The 22,302-nt window shown below is 46.6% G+C and overlaps 1 pseudogene; it reads left to right on the top strand.

Moving 5' to 3' along the window:
• Positions 1–22,302, top strand: part of LOC122943933 — a 590,299-nt pseudogene that overhangs the window by 80,262 nt on the left and 487,735 nt on the right.

Genomic DNA, 22,302 nt, shown 5'->3' on the forward strand with positions numbered 1-22,302 from the left:
GTAATTTAGGTGGCGTAAGTCCACAAGTGAGGCTGAGAGGAGGCACAACCGGTTTGGATATTCAATCAGATATACTGCACCTAAATATACGAAGGGAAGAAATGCAGGACCCCACATAATTAGTACAAATACCATCTTTCATTCCCTTAACCCAATCAAAGTTAACAGCAAAATACTTTATAGGACACCCGTATTCCTAACCGGTATTGGTCCTACTAGGGGAATCAAGTGTCCCGAGTGTTAGTCGAAGTAGGGGGGTTATTCCGACGACTATTTCCGCGTTTCTCTACCATACAGGGAGTGCAGAATTATTAGGCAAGTTGTATTTTTGAGGATTAATTTTATTATTGAACAACAACCATGTTCTCAATGAACCCAAAAAACTCATTAATATCAAAGCTGAATATTTTTGGAAGTAGTTTTTAGTTTGTCTTTAGTTTTAGCTATTTTAGGGGGATATCTGTGTGTGCAGGTGACTATTACTGTGCATAATTATTAGGCAACTTAACAAAAAACAAATATATACCCATTTCAATTATTTATTTTTACCAGTGAAACCAATATAACATCTCAACATTCACAAATATACATTTCTGACATTCAAAAACAAAACAAAAACAAATCAGTGACCAATATAGCCACCTTTCTTTGCAAGGACACTCAAAAGCCTGCCATCCATGGATTCTGTCAGTGTTTTGATCTGTTCACCATCAACATTGCGTGCAGCAGCAACCACAGCCTCCCAGACACTGTTTTCCCTCCTTGTAAATCTCACATTTGATGATGGACCACAGGTTCTCAATGGGGTTCAGATCAGGTGAACAAGGAGGCCATGTCATTAGATTTTCTTCTTTTATACCCTTTCTTGCCAGCCACGTTGTGGAGTACTTGGACGCGTGTGATGGAGCATTGTCCTGCATGAAAATCATGTTTTTCTTGAAGGATGCAGACTTCTTCCTGTACCACTGCTTGAAGAAGGTGTCTTCCAGAAACTGGCAGTAGGACTGGGAGTTGAGCTTGACTCCATCCTCAACCCGAAAAGGCCCCACAAGCTCATCTTTGATGATACCAGCCCAAACCAGTACTCCACCTCCACCTTGCTGGCGTCTGAGTCGGACTGGAGCTCTCTGCCCTTTACCAATCCAGCCACGGGCCCATCCATCTGGCCCATCAAGACTCACTCTCATTTCATCAGTCCATAAAACCTTAGAAAAATCAGTCTTGAGATATTTCTTGGCCCAGTCTTGACGTTTCAGCTTGTGTGTCTTGTTCAGTGGTGGTCGTCTTTCAGCCTTTCTTACCTTGGCCATGTCTCTGAGTATTGCACACCTTGTGCTTTTGGTTGCAGCTCTGAAATATGGCCAAACTGGTGGCAAGTGGCATCTTGGCAGCTGCACGCTTGACTTTTCTCAGTTCATGGGCAGTTATTTTGCGCCTTGGTTTTTCCACACGCTTCTTGCGACCCTGTTGAATATTTTGAATGAAATGCTTGATTGTTCGATGATCACGCTTCAGAAGCTTTGCAATTTTAAGAGTGCTGCATCCCTCTGCAAGATATCTCACTATTTTTGCCTTTTCTGAGCCTGTCAAGTCCTTCTTTTGACCCATTTTGCCAAAGGAAAGGAAGTTGCCTAATAATTATGCACACCTGATATAGGGTGTTGATGTCATTAGACCACAACTAGAGTTGAGCGGACACCTGGATGTTCGGGTTCGAGTAGTTCGGCCGAACTTCCCGAAAATGTTCGGGTTCGGGATCCGAACCCGATCCGAACTTCGTCCCGAACCCGAACCCCATTGAAGTCAATGGGGACCCGAACTTTTCGGCACTAAAAAGGCTGTAAAACAGCCCAGGAAAGGGCTAGAGGGCTGCAAAAGGCAGCAACATGTAGGTAAATCCCCTGCAAACAAATTTGGATAGGGAAATGAATTAAAATGAAAATTAAATAAATAAAAATTAACCAAAATCAATTGGACAGAGGTTCCATAGCAGAGAATCTGGCTTCATGTCACCCACCACTGGAACAGTCCATTCTCAGATATTTAGGCCCCGGCACCCAGGCAGAGGAGAGAGGTCCCGTAACAGAGAATCTGTCTTCATGTCAGAAGAGAATCAGTCTGCATGTCATAGCAGAGAATCGGGCTTCACGTCAGCCACCACTGCAACAGTCCATTGTCATAAATTTAGGCCCAGCACCCAGGCAGAGGAGAGAGGTCCCGTAACAGACAATCTGGCTTCATGTCAGCAGAGAATTAGTCTGCATGTCATAGCAGAGAATCAGGCTTCACGTCAGCCACCACTGCAACAGTCCATTGTCATAAATTTAGGCCCAGCACCCAGGCAGAGGAGAGAGGTCCCGTAACAGACAATCTGGCTTCATGTCAGCAGAGAATTAGTCTGCATGTCATAGCAGAGAATCAGGCTTCACGTCAGCCACCAATGCAACAGTCCATTGTCAGATATTTAGGCCCAGCACCCAGGCAGAGGAGAGATGTCCCATAACAGAGAATCTGGGTTCATGTCAGCAGAGAATTAGTCTGCATGTCATAGCAGAGAATAAGGCTTCACGTCAGCCACCAATGCAACAGTCCATTGTCAGATATTTAGGCCCAGCGCCCAGGCAGAGGAGAGAGGTCCCGTAACAGAGGATCTGGCTTCATGTCAGCAGAGAATCAGTCTGCATGTCATAGCAGAAAATCAGGCTTCACGTCAGCCACCACTGCAACAGTCCATTGTCAGATATTTAGGCCCAGCACCCAGGCAGAGGAGAGAGGTCCCATAACAGAGAATCTGGCTTCATGTCAGCAGAGAATTAGTCTGCATGTCATAGCAGAGAATCAGGCTTCACGTCAGCCACCAATGCAACAGTCCATTGTCAGATATTTAGGCCCAGCACCCAGGCAGAGGAGAGAGGTCCCGTAACAGAGGATCTGGCTTCATGTCAGCAGAGAATCAGTCTGCATGTCATAGCAGAAAATCAGGCTTCACGTCAGCCACCACTGCAACAGTCCATTGTCATAAATTTAGGCCCAGCACCCAGGCAGAGGAGAGAGGTCCCGTAACAGAGAATCTGGCTTCATGTCAGGAGAGAATTAGTCTGCATGTCATAGCAGAGAATCAGGCTTCACGTCAGCCACCAATGCAACAGTCCATTGTCAGATATTTAGGCCCAGCACCCAGGCAGAGGAGAGAGGTCCCGTAACAGAGGATCTGGCTTCATGTCAGCAGAGAATCAGTCTGCATTTCATAGCAGAAAATCAGGCTTCACGTCAGCCACCACTGCAACAGTCCATTGTCATAAATTTAGGCCCAGCACCCAGGCAGAGGAGAGAGGTCCCGTAACAGACAATCTGGCTTCATGTCAGCAGAGAATCAGTCTTCATATCATAGCAGAGAATCAGGCTTCACGTCACCCACCACTGTAAGAGTCCATTTTCATAAATTTAGGCCCAGCACCCAGGCAGAGGAGAGAGGTCCCGTAACAGACAATCTGGCTTCATGTCAGCAGAGAATTAGTCTGCATGTCATAGCAGAGAATCAGGCTTCACGTCAGCCACCACTGCAACAGTCCATTGTCATAAATTTAGGCCCAGCACCCAGGCAGAGGAGAGAGGTCCCGTAACAGACAATCTGGCTTCATGTCAGCAGAGAATTAGTCTGCATGTCATAGCAGAGAATCAGGCTTCACGTCAGCCACCAATGCAACAGTCCATTGTCAGATATTTAGGCCCAGCACCCAGGCAGAGGAGAGAGGTCCCATAACAGAGAATCTGGCTTCATGTCAGCAGAGAATTAGTCTGCATGTCATAGCAGAGAATAAGGCTTCACGTCAGCCACCACTGCAACAGTCCATTGTCAGATATTTAGGCCCAGCACCCAGGCAGAGGAGAGAGGTCCCATAACAGAGAATCTGGCTTCATGTCAGCAGAGAATTAGTCTGCATGTCATAGCAGAGAATCAGGCTTCACGTCAGCCACCAATGCAACAGTCCATTGTCAGATATTTAGGCCCAGCACCCAGGCAGAGGAGAGAGGTCCCGTAACAGAGGATCTGGCTTCATCTCAGCAGAGAATCAGTCTGCATGTCATAGCAGAAAATCAGGCTTCACGTCAGCCACCACTGCAACAGTCCATTGTCATAAATTTAGGCCCAGCACCTAGGCAGAGGAGAGAGGTCCCGTAACAGAGAATCTGGCTTCATGTCAGGAGAGAATTAGTCTGCATGTCATAGCAGAGAATCAGGCTTCACGTCAGCCACCAATGCAACAGTCCATTGTCAGATATTTAGGCCCAGCACCCAGGCAGAGGAGAGAGGTCCCGTAACAGAGGATCTGGCTTCATGTCAGCAGAGAATCAGTCTGCATTTCATAGCAGAAAATCTGGCTTCACGTCAGCCACCACTGCAACAGTCCATTGTCATAAATTTAGGCCCAGCACCCAGGCAGAGGAGAGAGGTCCCGTAACAGACAATCTGGCTTCATGTCAGCAGAGAATCAGTCTTCATATCATAGCAGAGAATCAGGCTTCACGTCACCCACCACTGTAAGAGTCCATTTTCATAAATTTAGGCCCAGCACCCAGGCAGAGGAGAGAGGTCCCGTAACAGACAATCTGGCTTCATGTCAGCAGAGAATCAGTCTTCATATCATAGCAGAGAATCAGGCTTCACGTCACCCACCACTGTAAGAGTCCATATTCATAAATTTAGGCCCAGCACCCAGGCAGAGGAGAGAGGTCCCGTAACAGAGGATCTGGCTTCATGTCAGCAGAGAATCAGTCTGCATGTCATAGCAGAAAATCAGGCTTCACGTCAGCCACCACTGCAACAGTCCATTGTCATAAAATTAGGCCCAGCACCCAGGCAGAGGAGAGAGGTCCCGTAACAGACAATCTGGCTTCATGTCAGCAGAGAATCAGTCTTCATATCATAGCAGAGAATCAGGCTTCACGTCACCCACCACTGTAGGAGTCCATTTTCATAAATTTAGGCCCAGCACCCAGGCAGAGGAGAGAGGTCCCGTAACAGACAATCTGGCTTCATGTCAGCAGAGAATTAGTCTGCATGTCATAGCAGAGAATCAGGCTTCACGTCAGCCACCACTGCAACAGTCCATTGGCATATATTTAGGCCCAGCACACAGGCAGAGGAGAGAGGTCCCGTAACAGAGGATCTGGCTTCATGTCAGCAGAGAATTAGTCTGCATGTCATAGCAGAGAATCAGGCTTCACGTCACCCAACATTGGAACAGTCCATTGGCATATATTTAGGCCCCGGCACCCAGACAGAGGAGAGGTTCATTCAACTTTGGGTAGCCTCGCAATATAATGGTAAAATGAAAATAAAAATAGGATTGAATGAGGAAGTGCCCTGGAGTCCAATAATATATGGTTAAGGGGAGGTAGTTAATGTCTAATCTGGACAAGGGACGGACAGGTCCTGTGGGATCCATGCCTGGTTCATTTTTATGAACGTCAGCTTGTCCACATTGGCTGTAGACAGGCGGCTGCGTTTGTCTGTAATGACGCCCCCTGCCGTGCTGAATACACGTTCAGACAAAACGCTGGCCGCCGGGCAGGCCAGCACCTCAAAGGCATAAAAGGCTAGCTCTGGCCGCGTGGACAATTTAGAGACCCAGAAGTTGAATGGGGCCGAACCATCAGTCAGTACGTGGAGGGGTGTGCACAAGTACTGTTCCACCATGTTAGTGAAATGTTGCCTCCTGCTAACACGTTGCGTATCAGGTGGTGGTGCAGTTAGCTGTGGCGTGTTGACAAAATTTTTCCACATCTCTGCCATGCTAACCCTGCCCTCAGAGGAGCTGGCTATGACACAGCTGCCTTGGCGACCTCTTGCTCCTCCTCTGCCTTGGCTTTGGGCTTCCACTTGTTCCCCTGTGACATTTGGGAATGCTCTCAGTAGCGCGTCTACCAACGTGCGCTTGTACTCGCGCATCTTCCTATCACGCTCCAGTGCAGGAAGTAAGGTGGGCACATTGTCTTTGTAGCGTGGATCCAGCAGGGTGGCAACCCAGTAGTCCGCACAGGTTAAAATGTGGGCAACTCTGCTGTCGTTGCGCAGGCACTGCAGCATGTAGTCGCTCATGTGTGCCAGGCTGCCCAGGGGTAAGGACAAGCTGTCCTCTGTGGGAGGCGTATCGTCATCGTCCTGCCTTTCCCCCCAGCCACGCACCAGTGATGGACCCGAGCTGCGTTGGGTGCCACCTCGCTGTGACCATGCTTCATCCTCATCCTCCTCCACCTCCTCCTCATCCTCGTCCTCCTCGTCCTCCAGTAGTGGGCCCTGGCTGGCCACATTTGTACCTGGCCTCTGCTGTTGCCAAAAACCTCCCTCTGAGTCACTTCGAAGAGACTGGCCTGAAAGTGCTAAAAATGACCCCTCTTCCTCCTCCTCCTGGGCCACCTCCTCTTCCATCATCGCCCTAAGTGTTTTCTCAAGGAGACATAGAAGTGGTATTGTAACGCTGATAACGGCGTCATCGCCACTGGCCATGTTGGTGGAGTACTCGAAACAGCGCAACAGGGCACACAGGTCTCGCATGGAGGCCCAGTCATTGGTGGTGAAGTGGTGCTGTTCTGTAGTGCGACTGACCCGTGCATGCTGCAGCTGAAACTCCACTATGGCCTGCTGCTGCTCGCACAGTCTGTCCAGCATGTGCAAGGTGGAGTTCCACCTGGTGGGCACGTCGCATATGAGGCGGTGAGCGGGAAGGCCGAAGTTACGCTGTAGCGCAGACAGGCGAGCAGCAGCAGGATGTGAACGCCGGAAGCGCGAACAGACGGCCCGCACTTTATGCAGCAGCTCTGACATGTCGGGGTAGTTGTGAATGAACTTCTGCACCACCAAATTCAACACATGCGCCAAGCAAGGGATGTGCGTCAAACTGGCTAGTCCCAGAGCTGCAACGAGATTTCGCCCATTATCACACACCACCAGGCCGGGCTTGAGGCTCACCGGTAGCAACCACTCGTCGGTCTGTTGTTCTATACCCCGCCACAACTCCTGTGCGGTGTGGGACCTGTCCCCCAAACATATGAGTTTCAGAATGGCCTGCTGACGTTTACCCTGGGCTGTGCTGAAGTTGGTGGTGAAGGTGTGTGGCTGACTGGATGAGCAGGTGGAAGAAGAGGAGGAGGAAGCCGAGAAGGAGGAGGTGGCAACAGGAGGCAAAGAATGTTGCCCTGCGATCCTTGGCGGCGGAAGGACGTGCGCCAAACAGCTCTCCGCCTGGGGCCCAGCTGCCACTACATTTACCCAGTGTGCAGTTAGGGAGATATAGCGTCCCTGGCCGTGCTTAGTGGTCCATGTATCTGTGGTTAGGTGGACCTTGCTACAGATGGCGTTGCGCAGTGCACACTTGATTTTATCGGATACTTGGTTGTGCAGGGAAGGCACGGCTCTCTTGGAGAAGTAGTGGCGGCTGGGAACAACATACTGTGGGACAGCAAGCGACATGAGCTGTTTGATGCTGTCTGTGTCCACCAGCCTAAATGACAGCATTTCATAGGCCAGTAGTTTAGAAATGCTGGCATTCAGGGCCAGGGATCGAGGGTGGCTAGGTGGGAATTTACGCTTTCTCTCAAATGTTTGTGAGATGGATAGCTGAACGTTGCAGTGTGACATGGTTGAGACGCTTGGTGACGGAGGTGGTGGTGGTGTTGGTGGTACATCCCCTGTTTGCTGGGCGGCAGGTGCCAACGTTCCTCCAGAGGCGGAGGAAGAGGCCGAGGCGGCAGCAGCAGAAGAGGCCGAGGCGGCAGCAGCAGAAGAGGTAGCAGGGGGAGCCTGAGTGACTTCCTTGGTTTTAAGGTGTTTACTCCACTGCAGTTCATGCTTTGCATGCAGGTGCCTGGTCATGCAGGTTGTGCTCAGGTTCAGAACGTTAATGCCTCGCTTCAGGCTCTGATGGCACAGCGTGCAAACCACTCGGGTCTTGTCGTCAGCACATTGTTTGAAGAAGTGCCATGCCAGGGAACTCCTTGATGCTGCCTTTGGGGTGCTCGGTCCCAGATGGCGGCGGTCAGTAGCAGGCGGAGCCACTGGGCGGCGGGTGTTCTGCTTTTGCCCACTGCTCCCTCTTTTGCTACGCTGTTGGCTCGGTCTCACCACTGCCTCTTCCTCCGAACTGTGAAAGTCAGTGGCACGACCTTCATTCCATGTGGGGTCTAGGACCTCATCGTCCCCTGCATCGTCTTCCACCCAGTCTTGATCCCTGACCTCCTGTTCAGTCTGCACACTGCAGAAAGACGCAGCAGTTGGCACCTGTGTTTTGTCATCATCAGAGACATGCTGAGGTGGTATTCCCATGTCCTCATCATCAGGAAACATAAGTGGTTGTGCGTCAGTGCAGTCTATGTCTTCCACCGCTGGGGAAGGGCTAGGTGGATGCCCTTGGGAAACCCTGCCAGCAGAGTCTTCAAACAGCATAAGAGACTGCTGCATAACTTGAGGCTCAGACAGTTTCCCTGATATGCATGGGGGTGATGTGACAGACTGATGGGGTTGGTTTTCAGGCGCCATCTGTGCGCTTTCTGCAGAAGACTGGGTGGGAGATAATGTGAACGTGCTGGATCCACTGTCGGCCACCCAATTGACTAATGCCTGTACCTGCTCAGACCTTACCATCCTTAGAACGGTATTGGGCCCCACCATATATCGCTGTAAATTCTGGCGGCTACTGGGACCTGAGGTAGTTGGTACACTAGGATGTGTGGATGTGGCAGAACGGCCACGTCCTCTCCCAGCACCAGAGGGTCCACTAACACCACCACGACCATGTTCACGTCCGCGTCCCTTACTAGATGTTTTCCTCATTGTTATCGTTCACCACAACAACAAAAATATTATTTGGCCCAAAGTATTGTATTCAAATTCAGCTGAATATAAATTTGAGGCCTAGTATTTAGGCGCTGGGTGACCGGTATGGATTTACTGACAGAATTAGACTTGGAAATGCACAGTAGCGTGTGTGTGAAGTTATTCTGAATGACCCTATGTGCACCTTGAATATTATATACCCTTTTAGGGATAGATTTCAAATAGCTCTGATATAGCAGAAACCACTAAATTATGAAATTGCTAAATTGGGAATTGTATTTCAACCCAGAACAAAAAATGTGCTTTGACGGACACTAAATAACTTGCCCAGCCACAACAGTACAGCGGTAACGACAGATTTAGCAGGATATAAATTTGAGGCCTAGTATTTAGGCGCTGGGTGACCGGTATGGATTTACTAACAGAATTAGACTTGGAAATGCACAGTAGCGTGTGTGTGAAGTTATTCTGAATGACCCTATGTGCACCTTGAATATTATATACCCTTTTAGGGATAGATTTCAAATAGCCCTGATATAGCAGAAACCACTAAATTATGAAATTGCTAAATTGGGAATTGTATTTCAACCCAGAACAAAAAATGTGCTTTGACGGACACTAAATAACTTGCCCAGCCACAACAGTACAGCGGTAACGACAGATTTAGCGGGATATAAATTTGAGGCCTAGTATTTAGGCGCTGGGTGACCGGTATGGATTTAGTGACAGAATTAGACTTGGAAATGCACAGTAGCGTGTGTGTGAAGTTATTCTGAATGACCCTATGTGCACCTTAAATATTATATACCCTTTTAGGGATAGATTTCAAATAGCTCTGATATAGCAGAAACCACTAAATTATGAAATTGCTAAATTGGGAATTGTATTTCAACCCTGAACAAAAAATGTGCTTTGACGGACACTAAATAACTTGCCCAGCCACAACAGTACAGCGGTAACGACAGATTTAGCGGGATATAAATTTGAGGCCTAGTATTTAGGCGCTGGGTGACCGGTATGGATTTACTAACAGAATTAGACTTGGAAATGCACAGTAGCGTGTGTGTGAAGTTATTCTGAATGACCCTATGTGCACCTTGAATATTATATACCCTTTTAGGGATAGATTTCAAATAGCTCTGATATAGCAGAAACCACTAAATTATGAAATTGCTAAATTGGGAATTGTATTTCAACCCAGAACAAAAAATGTGCTTTGACGGACACTAAATAACTTGCCCAGCCACAACAGTACAGCGGTAACTTCAGATTTAGTGGGATATAAAATTGAGGCCTAGTATTTAGGCGCTGGGTGACCGGTATGGATTTAGTGACAGAATTAGACTTGGAAATGCACAGTAGCGTGTGTGTGAAGTTATTCTGAATGACCCTATGTGCACCTTGAATATTATATACCCTTTTAGGGATAGATTTCAAATAGCTCTGATATAGCAGAAACCACTAAATTATGAAATTGCTAAATTGGGAATTGTATTTCAACCCTGAACAAAAAATGTGCTTTGACGGACACTAAATAACTTGCCCAGCCACAACAGTACAGCGGTAACGACAGATTTAGCGGGATATAAATTTGAGGCCTAGTATTTAGGCGCTGGGTGACCGGTATGGATTTACTGACAGAATTAGCCTGGGATATGGCCAAAAAATAACCACACTATTGCTGGTTAAATGCACTTGGTGTGACAGCTTGACCAACCACACTACTGAGGGTTAAATGCACTTGGTGACAGGCGCAGCTTGCCCCTGATGTAGTATATGGCCAAAAAATGAACAGACTATTGCTGGTTAAATGCACTTGGTGTGACAGCTTGACCAACCACACTACTGAGGGTTAAATGCACTTGGTGACGGGCGCAGCTTGCCCCTGATGTAGTATATGGCCAAAAAATTAACAGACTATTGCTGGTTAAATGCACTTGGTGTGACAGCTTGACCAACCACACTACTGAGGGTTAAATGCACTTGGTGACTGGCGCAGCTTGCCCCTGATGTAGTATATGGCCAAAAAATGAACAGACTATTGCTGGTTAAATGCACTTGGTGTGACAGCTTCACCCTGATGTAGGCTTTAGCCAAAAAACAACCACACCATTGAGGGTTAAATGCACTTGGTCGCAGCTTGTGCTGGCGCACCACAAGACACAAAATGGCCGCCGATCACCCCAGAAAAAAGTGACTGACAAACGGTCTGGGCAGCCTAAAAACAGTGAGCAATTGAATTTCAGCAGCTCAATAATGCACAGCTGCAGATCGATCGATTAATCAAGTCCTTTGGAGGAGTTAATCTGCCTAATCTCGCCCTACTGTCGCAGCCGCAACCTCTCCCTACGCTAATCAGAGCAGAGTGACGGGCGGCGCTATGTGACTCCAGCTTAAATAGAGGCTGGGTCACATGGTGCTCTGGCCAATCACAGCCATGCCAATAGTAGGCATGGCTGTGATGGCCTCTTGGGGCAAGTAGTATGACGCTTGTTGATTGGCTGCTTTGCAGCCTTTCAAAAAGCGCCAAGAAAGCGTCACAAAAGCGCCAAGAAAGCGACGAACACCGAACCCGAACCCGGACTTGTTTGGTGGATATCCGAGTTCGGGTCCGTGTCACGGACACCCCAAAATTCGGTACGAACCCGAACTATACAGTTCGAGTTCGCTCATCCCTAACCACAACCCTTCTCATTACAGAGATGCACATCACCTAATATGCTTAATTGGTAGTAGGCTTTCGAGCCTATACAGCTTGGAGTAAGACAACATGCATAAAGAGGATGATGTGGTCAAAATACTCATTTGCCTAATAATTCTGCACTCCCTGTACTTGGAGGAGCTTCTGACCCTCTTCAACGGTTCTCACCACATGGGTTTTGCCATTTCTCTGGATAAGTAACTTTTGTGGGTATCCCCACTTGTACTGGATGTCATTATCCCTAAGGGCGAGGGTGATAGGTTGCAGTTCCCTTCTCTGTCGTAGCGTCGCCATGGATAGGTCAGCAAACAGCCTGACTGATTGAAAGGGAGCAGGTATCTGATCACAATTTCTGGCAGCTAACATCAAAGCCTCTTTTGTGTGGAAAAAGTGGATGTGGGCTAAGGTGTCCCTTGGCATCTCCGCACTTAGATGAGCCGGCTTAGGGATCCTATGGGTTCTGTCTATAATCATGTCAGGAACAAGTATTCCCGGCAAAAGCAATTTATTAAGGCTCTTTAGATATGCCTGTAAATCTTGGGGTGCCACGTCTTCTGGGATACCCCGGAACTTCACATTGTTCCTTCTGGAACGATCTTCCATGTCTGCGATTTTGCTCTTAAGAGACTCAAGTTCATCTGCCATATCATTGTGGGCATCTATAATGTTGTTCTGTGAGGCCGCAAATTCCGCCATTTTACTTTCCACATGTACTATTTTGCTCTCGTTTTCGTTAACTTTGGCCGCTAAGGGGTTAATCAACATGTCTGCACATAATGACTGGTGCAGTGCCAGAAGCATGTTCTTAATGGAGTCCTTGCATAGAGGTTTATTAGAGGTTTGGTATGCAAATATAGGAACAGCTTGAGGAGTCTCTGATGAAATTGCCCATATTGCAGTACTGACCTCATGAGGATGGGAAGACTCCAGCCGCGGTCTCTATTCCTGGGGGCTGGATCGAGGCGAGGATCCAGAGCGGACTGTGGCGGCGCCATTTTGTGAGTCTGGAACCTCCGGAGTGCGGGTCTCTCTTGGGGTCGGAGGGAGCGAGGGGAACTCTGCTTCGTTCAAAGAAAAGGCCTCAGGCTCCAAAGGAGGCGATTGTGAGAGGGAGCTTTGCTTTGGTGATGAGCTTTTGCAGGGAGACGGCGGGCAAGTTCCGGTGCTGGATCTGGCGCCATCTTTAGCCGGGCCTCTCTCAAGCCATCCAAATTCCCACTTTGCAATTTAGGCAGCTGCCTCTTAGACCTCCCCATGGTGTCAAGGAGGGTGTCCATCTTCTGTTCAGGCTAAAAGGGTATTGAGGAAAGTAATAGTGGCTCTGGGAAGCTCAATTGTGATCGCTCTGGTGCAGGAGCTGCAAGATCAAGCGGCCATTCCTCTCAGCGGCCAAGCCACACCCCCCACTCTTTTTTATTTTTTACGGTGTTCACCTGAGGGGTTAGGTCATGTGATATTTTTATAGAGCTGGTTGTTACGGATGCGGCAATACCTAAAATGTATACTTTTTTTTATATATTTCACTTTAAAACAATAATAGCATTTTTGAAACAAACAAATTCTGTTTTAATGTCTCCATGTTCTGAGAGCTCTAGGGCTCAATTTTTGCGAGATGAGGTGACTGTTTTATTGGAACCATTTTGTGGGACATATGACTTTTGATCACTTGGTGTTGCACTTTTTGTGATGTAAGGTGACAAAATGGCTTTTTATTACACCGTTTTTATTTTTATTTTTTATGGTGTTTATCGGATGGGGTGGATTATGTGATTTATTTATAGAGCCAGCCGTCACGGACGCAGCAATGACAAATATGTCTATTTTACACTTTAAGACCTCTGGAGGACATTTAGCTTAATTTAATTTTTTTTACTATTGATTTTTCCATTAACTGGGGCTGACATACTGTAGTAGCCCCAGTTACAACCCACAGAGAGGCTGTACAGCAGAATACAGTGATGTACAGCCTCAGTACAGGGCTGATTGAGGTCTGTGGAAGACCCGTCAGCTCCTGCGCTCACCCGGCCCCAGCGATCACATGACCACCGAGCCAGGATAGGAAGCGCACAGCGATCAAGAAGGTAGGGACACCTGCCCAGCATGCTTGTTGAGATGATAGCCTCTTAGTGGAACGGAGGAATTCTAAATTCTTGTGATCAGTTAGTACAGTCACAGGATGATTGGCCCCTTCCAGAAGGTGTCTCCATTCGGAAAATGCATCTTTGATAGCCAGCAGTTCTTTATTGCCAGCGTCATAATTCTTTTCGGCAGCAGACATTAAACGAGAATAATAGGCACAAGGATGAAGCTTTTGAAGAATTGTTCCCACAGCGTAATCCGAGGCATCTACTTCTACAATAAAAGGTAGTGTGGAATCCGGATGTACCAGGATGGGTGCAGAAGTAAAAAGTGTTTTTAATTTGGAGAACGCAACATGTGCTTCAGGTGACCAGGAGAAGGGTTCACCTTTCTTTGTCAACTGAGTTATTGGTGCAATGACTTTAGAGAAATCTCTAATAAATCTCCTGTAGAAGTTAGCAAATCCCACAAATCTTTGAACCTCTTTAATATTAGTTGGTGTGGGCCACTCTACTACTGCTTTAATCTTGGCAGGGTCCATACTTAGCCCTTCTGGAGAAATTATGTAGCCTAAAAACTGAATTTGGGTTTGTTCAAACTCACATTTCTCCAATTTGATGTACAGTTTGTTGTCTCTCAGTCGCTCAAACACTGTACAAACATGTTTGTGGTGTTCTTCTACATCATCTGAAAAGATCAGGATGTCATCCAAATAAACAACGACAAAAACGTCCAATAGATCTCTAAAGACATAATTTACGAAATGCTGGAATGTAGCAGGAGCATTGCACAAGCCAAATGGCATAACCAGGTATTCATAATGTCCATATCTGGTTCTGAAGGCGGTTTCCATTCATCACCTTCACGGTCACGGATAAGGTTGTAAGCTCCTCTTAGATCTCATTTAGTAAATATTTTTGCTGATCGAAGTCTTTCAAGCAGCTCAGGGATTAAGGGAAGTGGATAACGATTCTTAACTCTAATCTTGTTTAGTTCCCTATAGTCAATGCATGGTTGCAGGCTATGGTCTTTCTTTTCAACGAAGAACAGAGCTGCCCCGGCTGGAGATGTTGAGGGCCTGATGAACCCTTTTTGTAGGTTTTCATAGATGTACTCCTTAAAAACCCGCAATTCCGGTTCTGAGAGAAAATAAATACAACCAAAAGGTATTTCTGCCCCAGGTAGCAACTCTATGGGACAGTCATAAGGGCGATGTGGAGGTAATTAATCAGCATTCTTTTTATCGCAGACATCTTGAAATTGCCTGTATTATGGAGGCAAATTGGCAAATTGCATAGGAGCCGCTTCCTCAACTTGAGCTTCCTGAGTTGCATTGTTCACGGCGTCCCGGTTGCTAGGCAACCAGCCCGCCCCCAGGTTGTTAAACTCTGTCCCTTCCTCGGTCCTGCGCGTCACCTCGAGGCGGTGGCGGGCGTTACATTCCATGTCTCCCCGCCCCCTACGCTGAGCACACCTCAATCCTTGTAGCTCCATGGGCGTGACCTGGGACGCATACGCTGCCGTGCGCTGCGTTCCATGGCACGCAGGCCCGCCGATCACATGATTGATCTTACCCGGCCCCACGTGACCTAGGAGGGCGTACCCTGGCTAATGGCGCGCTGTTTTTTCGCCTTTAAAAGTGGCGCTTAGAAGGTAAACAATTGCCGACAGCCCCATACTCTATACCTAACGTTTTGGGCCCCACAGTGACCAGGCTGCGCTTCTGTGCAGTGCCCTATTGTGCTACGGCAGCCCACTGGCACGCCAGCACCTGAGGTCTATCTGTGATTACAAGTGTGTTGTCAGGTCCCACTGGCCTGGCCACCGTACTCTGAGCTTAATTGGTCCCACTGGCCCATTTTTTTGCCGGTTTTTAAGCCATTTTGGCCTGAACGGCCTAGCCTGTTTGGGTTTAAATGTAACAAATTTTTAGCCCACCTGGCTACCATTGTTGCTATAACTACAGGCGCCTTTTTACCTGTCACCCTTTAATTTTCACTTCCCCTGATGATTTTTTTGTCAAATGAAAAACGTGACACGTCGGGACTTCTCTAGGGTACACTAGGGATATCGGCCCCCACCAGGGACAGGTATCCGGACAGGGTCGCTCCTTGCGGGGCAAGTACTCCGTATAGGTAGGCAAGGTCTACTAGCCCCTTCCCCCACCTCAGGGTTTCATTAGGGATTTTGTTCCTGACCCTGCCTATTATCCAGCAACCCATTGTACAATTCTTTTTACGCATGGTTTCCAGTGACCACCACCTGAAAGAATTGGAGGATTCTCATCATGTATTTTTGCCTTGGCACCGTCTGAAAAGACTTATCCATCCATCCAGCAAGTTCATCTTGGGTGAGAACATTCCTCTTCTACACTGGTATTTACCGTGCTCTTGTCTTTGGCCCACCCGGGCTTGTATATTTATGTGTTTTGTGATTGTTCTTTTTGTGCCACTTATTCTAAAGTATCTTTGATTAAATGTTAAGTTTTATTCCCTTTGGTCCCACTCAGGGGATCAGTACATTTGCTTCCTGAGTGACGGACTGACTCCGTAGACAATGTTTGTTGCAAAAGTCCGAAGTGAATGTTATAGTGAGTGACCCCCAGTTGATAGAAGGGTTGTGGGCAGCAAACCAAGGAATGCCCAGAATGACAGGAAACTTTGGTGACGCTATTAGCTGAAAACTGATGGTCTCCTGGTGATTGGATTCAATGTGAAGTTCAACACTCTCATGCATCACCGGCCCAGATGATAAAGGTGAGCCATCGACAGTCTCCATCTCAACCGGTGCCATCTTGTTAATTAGTTTTATATTGTGATTATGAGCAAATTCAATGTCCATAAAGTTTCCACCAGCTCCAGAGTCTAACATGGCAGAACAATTAATGTCACACCCTTGCAGCAGGATAAAGACAGGAATGACAAAATGAGAGGATTAAGAGCAAACTTTATTTCCATCGGGAATTACTGGTGAGACAGTCTGAGCGACGAAGTTTATTTGTTCGGACACTTTTAGATCAGTGGCAGCAATAGTTCTCTTTAATTTATTAGGGCAGTTGACTGTGTAATGTCCAGAATCCCTGCAATAAAGGCAAAGGTTCTCAGCACGCCGTCTCTCTTTGTCTTGAATAGAGAAAGATGTCCTGATTGTGTCTATCTGCATGGGTTCAGGTGTGTCAGAAAAACTCCTCTGTACAGGTGGACTAACAGAGAAACACCCCCCACCATTATTACCAAGCTGCCCAAGTCTCTCTTTCCTTCTTTCGGTGAGTCTTTGATCAATACGCATACATAGCTGGATGAAGGCCTCTAGATCATTCGGGGTGTCTACTCTGGCAAGCTCATCTTTCACCTGTTCAGACAGACCACAACGAAATTGGCTTTTTTACGCTGCTGGGTTCCATGTAGTGTCAGCCACCTAACAACAAAACTCAGTAGTATATTCAGCCACTGAGCGTTTCCCCTGACGCAAGTTGTGCAGCTTAGCTTCAGCAGTAGCGCAGCATTTAGGATCATCAAATAGTTGATTCATAGCAGTTATAAACTCATCAAAATTGTTTAGGATGTCACTGTCCTGTTCCACATAAGGGGAGGCCCAAGCTAGGGCTTCATTAGTCAGGAAGTTGATAATAAACAGTACTTTTTTCCATCCAGAAGGAAACGCAGTGGATTGTATTTGGAAATAGATCCGGCACTGATTAAGGAAACCTCTGTATTGCCTGCGATCCCCATTGAATTTTTGCGGTAAAGGCATGCGTGCGCTAGAGTCTGTAACGATGCTATCCCGGGTGGGCAAGTCCAGTATTTGCCTCTGCAAATCATTGATCTCATCTTGTTGTTCTTTCACCATGTTGTGTAGACCTGCGAACCTGTCTTGATAAGTGACACCAAACTTTTGCAGATCAGCAATTTGCTGCACAAGAGGGGCCACGGCAGCTGCGACAGCGGACTCCATGTTTAGGCCAGATTATTCTGTAACGATCTAGGTTCAGGCTCGGAGTCCAGTAGCTGAAAGCAACAATGCACAAGCAGAGATAGATGAGAGGCAGCAAGCAGATGGTAGTGACTCAGGACAAGCGTGGGTCAATGGCCTAGGATGTCAGATAAGTGAAGGAGCACGAGCAAGCGTAGTAGGATAATACAAGCCACAGGTCGGTACATGGATGATAACGTTGATTTCACAGGAAGCAGCAAGGCACAAGATATTGGCAGAGAGCACAATAATCTGGCAATGAAGCAGAGCAAGGACATGGCTTTTAAAGGAAGTACATGGGAGGAGCCAGGAGTTCAGAGTTTTACAAGGAACTGGGAAGCAATGTATCTAGTACAAGAGATCCGACAAGGTAACAAATCAGGAGTGAAGGTGGCTCAGCAGACAGAGCTGCAGCATTACTGGGTTTGAATCCTGACAATTTCTCTGCCACCAAATTTTCAGTGTAGTGTGCACAACATGGTTTCTTATATGAAGCAGACAATTTTTTCCTGCATACAGCACATTTTTTCCTTCACTACCCGTGGTTTTTGAAGACATGGCCTCTCTAGCCTATGAAAAATATACTGTATATATAAAGCTCCCATTAAGGGTCCATTCACACATCCGTGTGTGTTTTGCGAATCCACGGATCCGTAAAACACGGACATCGGCAATGTGCGTTCCGCAATTTGCGGACCGCACATCGCTGCCATTCTCATAGAAAATGCCTTTTCTTGTTCACGATTGCGGACAAGAATAGGACATGTTCTATTTTTTTCGGGTGTGAAATTGCGGACCCGGAAGTGCGGATCGAAATTGCGGATGTGTGAATGGACCCTAAAAATATTTGTTAGGGGTTGAGATCACCAACACCCGAGTTGTGTACCATGCCCCCATAAATGCACCAAGTATCTAGAGGAGGAGGAGGGTCTTGGTAAGATCTGCAGATCTGCATGTGTCTCCTGGGTTTGACATGCTGGCAAGGTGCAGCAGTTATCATGATACCAAATAACTCTTCCCCTGGCCTCCTCTTTTGAAGCTGAAGCCACAATCTTTTTCTGGCTCCGCCTCCCCCACATGCGATGCGACAATGCACGCTGCCAGAAGCGCGTCACCGGATGTGCGTCACCCAAAAGTGGAATACTCCTGTCCACAGAGGATTCCCATCTGCCGAGGAAAGGCTACTCCACCCATCCAATCCCACATGTATTGCTTGACACACAACCCAGGCTTGCTTAAAGAAGTGGGCTTACACTTAGAAGCAGAGAAGGGGAGCTCACGCCTCTCCAAAATCCCTCTGCTGCCTACTCAGCCCTCCCAGTAAAGGGAAGCAAGGGGCAGGCTGAGTGTGTGAAAGTGTTTGCTTGCACGTAGATGCTTTGGAGGTCTGCAGCGCAGCAACTGCCCTTCTGATAGCAGGTACAGCCAGCCACAGCTCCTGTCTTCTCTGCCTTACTTGTCCCTATTCTACACAACACACACAATTCTTATATGTAATCCTAGCCTTTTAATCTCCTGGCAATAAGCATGATTGATTTCTGACTGTCCCTGATTGATTTCTGATTCTCCCTGATTCCCTATGATCGTTTTCCTGGCAGGCATTGTAACTCCAACCACCCTCATTCACAGCCCACCACACAATGACATTCTGCTCATTCTGCTAGGGTATCTCCCTGCCTGCTGAAGCACTGATTGGCTCCTAGGCTGACAGAAAGTCTGGATGAGCCAATCAGGGCAAGCCCTCCCCTCACTTCTTCTCAGGATCATGTGAGAACCCTTCTCCTTTCTCTCTAGTGCTTTTTCCCCGCCAACACGTGTACTAAAATGATGCTACGCGCCATTTTAGTGGATTCTTCCGAACCAAACCCGGTTCAGTGAAAACTGAATTACCTGCCCTTACTGCTCTGTATTTATTAATATAAATAATGGTGGATTCAGTAGAGTAGTTCTAAAACCTTTTTCTAATGTGGCCAGGTGTTCAGGCTGGCAGGTCCGGCAGACAAACCTAGCATATTTTCCAGGTAGCGGCTGGATCTCAATTGAACCCCATTATAGTCAATGAGGTCGGCAGGCATTCCGGTACCTTCCAGTAATGTCTGATACAGAGAGCTCTGACAGGCTGTTTTCTGCCTTAAAGAGGTTATCCAGGAAAAGATATTTATGAGATCCTCAGGATAGGTCCCCGATTAGCTGTTAGAAGAGACCTTGGGCGTCACACTCTCTTCCTAGGCCAGTGACGTCACTGTACATCGGTCACATGGCCTAGTTGCAGCTCAAGCCTATTCAAATCTATAGGGCTGAGCTGCAATATCACGCACAGCCACTATACAATGTACAGAACAGTGCTTGGAAAGCTGCTTGTAGCCAGCATCGCTCACCATAGCTCCGGTGAACATAGCGGCTCCTTATCCTGAGGATAAGTCATTATTACCTTTTCTAGGATAACCCCTTTAACAGCCTGCCGGAACTCCTGGCAGCAGTATGAAAGTAGCTTTATGTACACTTGACATTAAAGTAGTAATGCTGACCTGTTTGAAACATGCATGGTATAATCTGTATTAAAGGTAATCTACTCAGAAGTGACTGTAATTTTTAGCTGTGTCATGTGACCAACTCTCTGATCTCCAACTGACACAGGACAGGAAGTCAGTTACTTTTCTATATATTCCTATGAGACTGACATTGAGGCTCCCATAGGAATACATAGAGAAACTGATTCCTGTCCACACATAAGATGCTGTGTTATTTGGAAAGTGATTGCTGGTCACATGACACAGTCGCAAAGCAGAAGAGAGGGGATAACTCACCAATACAGACACTGGTAAGAAGATTACATTGGCTACAGATTACATCATGTACCTTTCTAACAGATCAGAGAATACATTTTTTTTGTGGGAGTGCTTCCTTAAATTAGAAAATTCGCCTTAGGAGGGCTGAAAACTATTGGGGTAATTTATCAAACTGGTGCAGCGTAGAACTGGCTTAGTTGCCCATATCCAATCAGATTCCATCTTTCATTTTCCGAAGGAGCTGTCAAAAATGAAAGGTGGAATCTGATTGGTTGCTAGGGACTACTAAGCCAGTTCTACTTTGCAACAGTTTGATAAATGTCCCTATATGTTACTACTACCACACCAAAAACTCAACAATGTAAGGCTACTTGTACATGACCGTATGTGTGTTTGCCATCATTTTTTTTTTTTTTTTTGCGGATCCATTGTAACAATGCCTAAAACGGACAAGAATAGGACATGTTCTATTTTTTTTTGTGGGGCTATGGAACGGACATACTGATGCGGACAGCACACGGTGTGGTTTCCACGTTTTTTGCAGACCCATTGAAATGAATGAGTCCGCATCCTATCTGCAAAAAGAAAAAAATGGACCGGACACAGAAAATAACAACGTTTGTGTGCATGTAGCCTAAGAAGCACAGCACCTCTATTTTTATGGGACTATCAGTAGTAATAAGTAAGAACAACTGGACCTGTATTTTCTCTTGAAAATATTCTTTTTGTCAATGAGGGTGCCTTCACATGCTGCACATTTTGTGGCAGAAAGTTCTGCGGTTCAAAATCAGTTTATTCACTTGAATGGGGTTGTTATAAGGACAAGCACATAGATTTCTGTAAGCCTCATTTAGGTGAATGGAACTAAATTTCAGTTGTAGAAGGCACCCTTAAAATTACTTTAAGAAAATAAAAGTCCAGTTGCTCTGGCCTATAATTAGGGTTGAGCGAATTGAAGTATCCAAAGTAGACTTTTATCTGAATTTCAGTGATGAGCAGCAGGGGCAATATTTGAATTCACGGTATTTAGTGAATAATTGGGCAAATATTTGTCATATATTCGTGAATTTGAGAATTCGTGATCTCCAGTCATTATCTTCTTAATTGTGAAAATCAGCAATCGGAAAATTTGCAATAAAAAAATTTGTGATATGAAAATTTGCAATCAACCCTACTCCTAAAGTCAAAGATATTGCAGCCTTCTCATTGGCCCACAAGCAAGAAGCAGTGAGGGATCATGGGTACTGATAAAAAACTAAATCTAGAATATTCGCGATTACAAAGATATTGTACTATATTCTAGATATTCGCAAATTCTTGAAGTGCCAATATTTGCGATCAACACTACTGAATTTCAGGAAAAAATTGATTCATCATGAAGCCAAATTTTCTTGTCCTTCGTGGTAATGAATTTCCCTGAAATGGCGGTAAAAAAAAAAAACATATTCACCTGTGCTAAATATTATATGCGGTGACTTGCGAAATCACCAAGCCGGCCAGCTTGATGTCATTATGCACCGCGGGAAATTTCCCGTGGTGTCTTCAATCAAGATGGCAGCGGCGGCCTCTTCAAGTTCAAATGGATAAAGTGAGTATTATTTTTCCAGATTACTCCCTGAAAGCCCTCACTATTAGGGCTTGTTCACTCGACCGTGCCGTGGAATTTGCAGAACGGAACAGGAGGCCCATTATAGAAATGCCTATTCTTGTCCGCACAATGGACAAGAATAGGACAGGACTCATCATTTTTGCGGGGCCACGGGACAGAGCAACGGATGCGGACAGCTCATAGAGTGCTGTCCACATCTTTTGCAGACCCATTGAAATGAATGGTTCCATAAATGGACCGTATACGGAATGCAGAAAATACTGAACGAAAAATACGTTTGTGTGAACGAGCCCTTATTATCAGATGCCACAATCAG

The sequence above is a fragment of the Bufo gargarizans genome, chromosome 7 (genome assembly GCF_014858855.1).
Source record: "Bufo gargarizans isolate SCDJY-AF-19 chromosome 7, ASM1485885v1, whole genome shotgun sequence".
In the NCBI taxonomy this organism is placed as follows: Eukaryota; Metazoa; Chordata; class Amphibia; order Anura; family Bufonidae; genus Bufo; species Bufo gargarizans.